Raw genomic sequence first — 6,913 nt, 5'->3', positions numbered from 1 at the left:
AGTCAACTCTTTGACTTTTTACAACTTTGACCATTTCCATCATTTTCGAGCTTCCGAATATGAACGTATTCATATTCTTGATATTTAAATCACATTTAAATATTAAAGTTGTATCTCTAAGCTAAAAAAGACCCGACCACTATATCACATATACTTGTCGGTTTCTCTCTCTCTACCTAATTCGAACAATTCAAACTATTCTATCATACTGTTCTAAGTTTATTCCATATGAGCTAGTAGGGGAATCTAATGGACCTATAGATCATGGGCTCCAACGATCCAAGATTAGCTAGCTAAACTCTTTAGACGGAGCTAATCAACATTCGTTAACTAACGGGTCATTCCACTAAAGTCTCGTAGTTGCACTCCCCCTCACTACAGATATATTTGTGTCCATTTCATATAACCATGATGAGTAAGTTAATCCTTCACAGGTTGTTCGTAATCTCGGTTGGGTCATAAAAACAGTTTTACCCCCAAGATTACATCTTGTTCCTTGAGTTCCATTGATCCTCTAATGAACAATTGGTTTAAGGTCCAACTTATAAACCGAATCCCTCTCGGGCCAAGGAGAGGGTGGGGCCCCTTGTCCAAGACCTGAATTCAGTACTAAAGGGAACAACCTATCTACTGTCCTTATAACGGGTAGGAGTGAATTCCGTCTTGCACCCTATGTTCCCAGCTATCCGCCCGATCTTACCCCTGAAATGGTAGGCTTATTGGGCCAGCGATATTGAGCTGCCCTCACCTATGCAGATCTAAGGATAATTCTGAGTGAACAGGAGTTCATAGTTAGCTCAGGATTAAGATTAAGTTACCTAGATCATCAATTAACGAAATAGTTAGTTTTATACATAAAACGATATTTAGAACGTAAAAAGTGACTATTTCATGGTTCAGTCTTATGTAAACTCTTTACATAGGATACCCCTACTCACATATCTCTATATGAACGATTCAGGATCATATTGTTTGTACTATCTACAAAGTGGGCCACATCCATAGTGTCCCCAGAATAAGGCGCCCAACCTTATTCATATACTATAGACCATTTTGGCTATATATTTGAACTTGATCTACATTTATGTCACTATATAAAGTTCAAATTACATTAAATAGCCTCGAAACCTTAGTTTATTGGATTCAAGATTACAATTTCAATAACAACTTTATCGAAAAACAAAACAGAATATATTTATTAATTACAAACTACGAGTTTTAGGACATGAAATCCAACGTAAACTCATTAGTCCGATGTAATCCCCATTCATTAACTAATGGGATACTCCACTATAGCCTATAGTTGAACTCCCCTCACTATAGATATATCATGTCCATTTTCTAATCATAATCAGTAAGTCGATCATTCACAGGTTGTTCGTGATCACAACTAGATCAAAATAAATGTTTTACCCCTGTGAATACATCTTGTTCTTTAAGTTCCTACTGACCATCTAATGAACAATTATGATTCATAATCCCAATGGATCAAATTCTTTCTCTATCATGAGAAGGCGGGGCCCCGATTGTTCAAGACCTGGAATCAGTACTTAAGAGAACAACCTATCTGCTAACCCTAAATCGGGTAGGAGTGAATTCCATTTTGCAAAGCTATGTCCCCAACTATTCATCAAGTCTTATCCCCAAAATGGGGAACTTATTGAGTAATGCTATTGGACTACTCTCATCGTTTGCAGATCAAAGGATAATCTCGAACAAACAGGAGTTCATAGCTAGCTCAGGATTAAGATCGAGTTAACCTAGGTTATTTGATAAATGAAATAGTCAGTTTTAACAGTAAACGATCATTATAAAGAAAAGTGATTATTTTCGTGGTCCAGTCTATATGCAAACTCATTGCATAGGATGTCTCCACTCACATGTCTCAACATGAACGATTTGTGGATTATATAGTTTGTAGCACTTTACAACTTCTTGTAAGAACTACATACTGGACCACATCCAATAGTGTTATCAGAATGAGATACCCAATTTCATTCATATACTTATTAGACCATTTAGGCTATGTACTGTCAACCTGATCTTGTTTATGTCATTACATAAAGTTACAGTATTCAGACTATAGTCGTGGATATGTTTATTGGATTTTCATAGCAAGATGCAAAATCAACAAGTCATTATTATTGATAAATAGAATGTTTAACACGAACTACGAGTTCTAAGACATTCCCAACAATCTCCCACTTGGACTAAAACTCCAGTGAGAACAAATATATACAATATAATGTTGAGAAATATAATGGGAAAATACAATAAACTAGGGCATCTCTAATACCATAGATATTCTCCCACTTGCCCTAGATTACACTACTCAGAGGCCTAGTCCAACTAGATGGCCCTCAAATACTTTAGTCGAGAAGGCCTTTGTGAATGGATCAGTAAGGTTGTCTTCAGAGGCAATCTTTCTGACGATTACATCTCCTCTGTGTACTATCTCCTGGATGAGATGGTGTTTTCTTTCAATGTGTTTTCCACGTTTGTGACACTTGGGCTCCTTTGAGTTAGCAACAGTACCACTATTGTCATAATACAGTGTGATAGGTATGTGCATATCTGGAATGACTTCCAAATCAGCCAAGAATTTGCGTAGCCATACTACTTCTTTAGCAACTTTGCATGCAACCATGTATTCCGCTTCCATTGTGGAGTCAGTGGTACAACTTTCCTTAATGCTTCTCCAAACTATAGCTCCTTCTTTAAGAGTGATAATTGATCCTTATGTAGATTTTCTGGAATCTACGTCAGTCTGAAAATCAAAATCAGTGTATCTTGTAAGGATCAAATCCTTAGGTCCATACACAAGTATATAGTCCCTTGTTCTCCTTAGATACTTTAGGATATTTTTTACAGCAGTCCAATGACCGTGTCTTGGATTGGATTGGATTGGAACCTGTTGACGATTTCAACTGCAAAGCATATGTCAGGGAGTGTACACAACATAGCGTACATCAAACTCCCAACTGCAGATGCGTTTGGAATTCTGTTCATCTCCTCAACTTCTTGAGGTGTCTTAGGACACTGTTTCTTTGACAAATAAATTCCATGCCTAAAAGGTAATAAACCTTTTTTGGAATTTTTCATATTATATCTTGACAACATCTTGTCAATATAAGATGTTTGAGATAGTGCCAATGTTATATTCTTTTGGTTCTGAAAGATCTGTATTCCTAGAACATACTGAGCATCACCCAAATCTTTCATTTGGAACTGTGTTGCTAACTATCTCTTTATGTCAGCAAGAAAACTTGTCTCATTCCCAATGAATAAGATATCATCAACATAAAGAACTAAGAATGCTACAGTTTTGTTGACTATCTTCTTGTATACACAAGCTTCGTCAACATTCTGTTCAAAGTCGTAAGATTTGATTGCAGTGTCAAATCTTATATTCCAGGATCTGGACGCTTGTTTCAACCCATAAATTGATCGATTAAGCTTATAAACTTTCTGTTCCTGTCCTTTTTCAATGAACCCTTCTGGTTGAGACATAAAAATACTTTCATCAAGATAGCCATTCAGAAAAGCTGTCTTGACATCCATTTGCCATATCTCATAGTCATAATATATGGCAATGGAAAGAATTATTCTTATTGATTTGACCATGGCAACAAGAGAAAAAGTTTCTTCATAATCAACTCCTTCTCTTTGGGTAAATCCCTTTGCCACGAGTCTGGCTTTATAGGTCTGTACCTTGCCAGTTCGGTCTCATTTTCTCTTGTAGATCCATTTACAACCTATAGATGTAATCCCATGTGGTTGATCTACAAGTTCCCAAATAGAGTTGAAGTACATAGACTATATTTCATCGTCCATGGCTTTTATCCATTGTTCCCTGTCGACATCTTCCATTGCCTTTTTAAAGGTTAATGGATCATCTAAACCATCATCTAGTATGATGTTTTGAGTTTCTATTAAACCCATGTAGCGCTCAGGTTGTTGAATAACCTTCTCACTATGTCGAGGCATCTCCAACTCTTGGGATGGATGTGACGGGACAACAACCATTGTTGATGGACTAGCTTGATCAACAAATCTTGTTAATCTTTTTGTAGTATCTTTAATCAGTTCTTGAAATATTAGTTTACTACGAGGTAGATGATTTTTAATATGACCCTCTTCTAAGAACGTAGCATTTTTCTATACAAATATTTTATCTTCTTGGGGATCATAAAACAATCCTTCTTTTGTTTCTTTGGGGTATCCTACAAATAGGCATAATTTCGATCGTGTTTCCAATTTCTTAAGTACCAACACATGTGCTGGAAAACCCTAGATACAGAAATGACGTAAACTCATTTTGTGTTCTTTCCATAATTCATACGGTGTTTCTGAAACATTTTTGGATGGAACAACGTTCAGAATAAATACTGCAGTCCGTACTACATACCCCCAAAAGGATTGAGATAACTGAGCATAACTCATCATAGACCGAACCATGTCCAACAAGGTTCGATTTCTCCTTTCTGCAACACCATTTTGTTGTGATGTTCCAGGTGCTGTGAGTTGGGATTGGATTCCATGATCTACTAGATAGTTCTGAAATTGCAAATCCATATACTCACCACCTCGATTTGATCGAAGTGTTTTAATTCTTTTACTTAACAAATTTTCAGTCTCAGCCTTAAATTCTTTGAACTTTTCAAGAGTTTCAAACTTGTGACTGATTAAGTAAATGTAGCTATATCGAGAGTAATCATCAATAAAACTGACGAAGTACTGACATCCTTCTCAAGCTTTAACATTCATCGGACCACATAAGTCTGAATGTATAAGTTCGAAAAGTTCTTTTGCACGAAGACCTTTGTCAGGAAAATATCTTTAGTCATTTTTCCCTCAAGACATGATTCACACGAAGGTAGGGAATTGTCTTCTAACTGATTTAGATGACCGTTTTTTACCAATCTCTCAATCCTGTTGAGATTAATGTGAACAAGCCTGAGGTGCCAAAGATAGCGTTTGGAGAAATTTTCCACTTCTTATTATGAGTCTCAGCCGTTTTAAACATCTTTATATTTAAAATGGGTCTAGCTTCAGTTGGTTGTAATATGTATAAGTTATTTTCAAGTCTAGCAAAACAAATATGAACACTTCTTGAATAAACAAACACTTCATTACATTCAAAAGATACACCGTACATATTTTCTAATAGACAAGAAATGGAGATTAGATTTCTTTTCATCTTTGGTACATAGAACACATTCTTAAGCAAGATAAAAGAATCTCCAAAAAACAACTTTACATCTTTCACTACTTCAGCTGAAATGAATTCACCTGTTCCCACCTTGAAAGTCATCTCATATTCAGAAAGTCTTCTCCAAAAAATAACTTTACATCTCCCACTACTTCAGCTGAAATGACTTCACCTGTTCCCACCTTGAAAGTCTTCTCCAAGAACTCATCTCATATTCAGAAAGTCTTCTCCAAGAACTAGTTTCCTGTAAAAAAGTACAAATATGATTAACGGTGCTTGAATCCAATATCCAGGAAAGGTGAGAATTTTCCACTATACATGTTTCAACAATTAGTAAATCAGATTTTCCTTGTTTAGCCTTTTCTGCTTTCTTTTCAGCCAGATATTTTGGGCAGTTTCGTTTTTAATACCCAACTTCTCCGCAATGGAAAGATTTTCCTTTGGGAGTTTTGTTTTTGTTTTTCTTTGCGGTGGCTTTCTTTTTCCCTTTTTATTTCTTCTTCATTTGTACGGTTTTATCCTTAGAAGAAGAAGAACCATCTTTCTTATCATCAGTGGGTTTTGTACCTGACGTAGACCCCTTATAAAACTTTTCGGTTTCGAAATAACATTTATTTCTTTTTCTTTCAATTTTATCATTGATTGATAAGTCTACAACTCATTCAACAACATCGTCAAATTATAAGTGATTTTGTTCATGGCAGCGTTTTTCCTGAACGACAGATAACTCTCTAGGAGAGATTCCAGTATCATGCTCACTTGACTCGTCTCGTCTATCATCACCCCGTGAGCCTCCACAATATTGAAATGAACCATCATGTCGAGAACGTGTTCTCTTACGTTGGTTCCATCTTTCATGTGTGTAACATAGACATATTTGATGGCTTCATGTCTAACAGAAGATTACGGTTGCCCAAACATCTCTTGTAATGATGCCATAATCTCATGGGCAGTGAGCATGACCTCATGCTTCTTGTTGAGTACATCAGATATACTCGCCAAGATATAGGCCCAGACTTTCTCGTTTGCCCTCACCCACCTATCATAAACGTCTCGAACAATTCGAGTGGCTGTTGAACTGGGAACTAGAGGACACTCCTCCATGAACACAAACCTCAGATCGTCTACTACTAATATCGTATTGATGTTTGACTTCCAGTTCGAATAACCCTCTCCATTAAATTTATTAGAAGCAAGAAATTGTATGATTGAGTTCGACATTGTTGAAACATTTTAAACAAACTCTATTAAATATGCATCTAAATCCATTTTTAGCAAAACTATTAAAGTACCCAATAAATCTTTATTTATTTGCAATGATACTTAAGTGATTTAGAATGATTACTACTGAGGGGCAGTCAAGAATTCCTTCACAGAAGTGATACGTTATTTTATGCGATGAAATAATGGTGTAGAATGTGATGGTAGAATATACATTGTGCAAGCAAGTTTTCTCAACAAGACCCAAGTATAAATTCTATTGAGTTACCTGGTAAGCCCAAGGTCGAACAGGGACTAAGGAAACAATATGCGATGGTAATTTTTTATTACTTTGCGATAACAATTAATTCAATGCGTTGGTAGGTTTTTTATTTGAAATATAAAATCTATGCGGTGGATTTGAGAAAAAAGTTAATAATACGAAAGATGCGATGAGTATGTGAGGGAATGGGTTGAGAAAGGATTTAGCTAACACTTCCT

This window comes from Benincasa hispida, chromosome 4 (assembly GCF_009727055.1).
Source record: "Benincasa hispida cultivar B227 chromosome 4, ASM972705v1, whole genome shotgun sequence".
NCBI classification, from domain to species: Eukaryota; Viridiplantae; Streptophyta; class Magnoliopsida; order Cucurbitales; family Cucurbitaceae; genus Benincasa; species Benincasa hispida.
The sequence above is the reverse complement of the archived record's forward strand: the minus strand, read 5'-3'. Positions refer to the sequence as shown.